This window comes from Acinonyx jubatus, chromosome E4, assembly GCF_027475565.1.
Source record: "Acinonyx jubatus isolate Ajub_Pintada_27869175 chromosome E4, VMU_Ajub_asm_v1.0, whole genome shotgun sequence".
Lineage (NCBI taxonomy): Eukaryota > Metazoa > Chordata > Mammalia > Carnivora > Felidae > Acinonyx > Acinonyx jubatus.
This window is the reverse complement of record NC_069395.1, coordinates 25,092,660-25,093,621: the sequence shown is the minus strand read 5'-3', so window position 1 is coordinate 25,093,621 and position 962 is coordinate 25,092,660.

Below are 962 nucleotides of genomic sequence, written 5' to 3'. Positions count from 1 at the left end.
TTTTTTTTTTAATATCTACTTATTTTGAAAACGAGAGAGTGAGATGATCCCAAGCAGGCTCCTCACTGTCAGCGCAGAGCCCAACGCAGGGCTCGAACTCACGAACCGGGAGATCATAACCTGAGTCAAGATCAAGAGATTAACCGGCTGAGCCGCCCCGGCGCCCCAGAACTCCCAGTTCTTAGTGTCACTTCTTCACTGCTTCTCCCGGCCCCAGTGAGATGTGATTGTTGCTTCCGGGCTTCATTCATTTAACAGATTTCGTGAGTTCCTGCTACGTTTCAGGCACTATGCTAATGGCGGTGGGGGGGGGAGATACGAGAAAGTTCAGTCTAGGTTAATAGACTGTCAAGTAAATAATTATAACACTGAGGTAGGTACCGTGATGAGTCCTCTGTCACACACCTTTGCCGTAGAGAAACTAATACGAAAAGCCAAACCATGGACATGCTCGTTGGGGAGCATGGTGTCTGGGCAGCGGGAAGGGGTTGGATGAATCAAACGTTCTGTGACATCTTGGTCCATTCAGGCTATTCTAACAAGGTACCACAACCTGCGTAGCTTCCAAACCACAGAAATGTATTTCTCACAGTTTTGAAGGCTGGGAAGCCCAAGAGGAAGGCATCAATGTGGTGGAATTCTGGTGACAGCCTGCTTCTTGGTTCACAGCTGTCAGCCCTCTCTGTGCCCTCACGTGGTGGAAGGGCTGAGGAAACTCTGTGGGGTCTCTTATACAAGGGCACGAATCTCATTCGGGAAGGTGCCACACTCATGACCTAAGCACCTTCCAAAAGCTCTACTTCCCAACACCGTCATCTTGGGGCGCCCGTGTGGCTCAGTCAGTTAAGCATCCGACTTCTGCTTAGGTCGTGATCTTGCCGTTCGTGAGTTCGAGCCCTGTGCCGGGCTCTGTGCTGACAGTTCAGAGCCTGGAGCGGGCCTCAGATTCTGTGTCTCCCTCT